Source organism: Salmo trutta, chromosome 28 (assembly GCF_901001165.1).
Source record: "Salmo trutta chromosome 28, fSalTru1.1, whole genome shotgun sequence".
Classification (NCBI taxonomy): domain Eukaryota; kingdom Metazoa; phylum Chordata; class Actinopteri; order Salmoniformes; family Salmonidae; genus Salmo; species Salmo trutta.
In genome coordinates this window covers 10,811,426-10,811,972 of record NC_042984.1, presented here as the reverse complement: position 1 = coordinate 10,811,972, position 547 = coordinate 10,811,426, and positions in this window count along the sequence as shown.

Sequence of the window (547 nt, the reverse complement as noted above, 5' to 3'; positions counted from 1 at the left end):
AATCACAGTGGTTGTAGAGGGTGCAACAGGTCAGCACCTCAGGAGTAAATGTCAGTAGGCCGAGCATTCAGAGGAGGTTGAGACAGCATGTGCATGGGAGGGGGGGTCGAAACAGCTGGTCCGGGACAAGGTAGCACGACATCAGAAACTGGATCAGCAGCACGGCCAGGAGTCATCAGGCCAGGTTGTCCTGAGACCAGTAGTCATCAGGCCAGGTTGTCCTGAGACCAGGAGTCATCAGGCCAGGTTGTCCTGAGACCAGTAGTCATCAGGCCAGGTTGTCCTGAGGCCAGGAGTCATCAGGCCAGGTTGTCCTGAGGCCAGGAGTCATCAGGCCAGGTTGTCCTGAGGCCAGGAGTCATCAGGCCAGGTTGTCCTGAGACCAGGAGTCATCAGGCCAGGTTGTCCTGAGACCAGGAGTCATCAGGCCAGGTTGTCCTGGGGCCAGGAGTCATCAGGCCAGGTTGTCCTGAGACCAGGAGTCATCAGGCCAGGTTGTCCTGAGGCCAGGAGTCATCAGGCCAGGTTGTCCTGGGGCCAGGAGTCA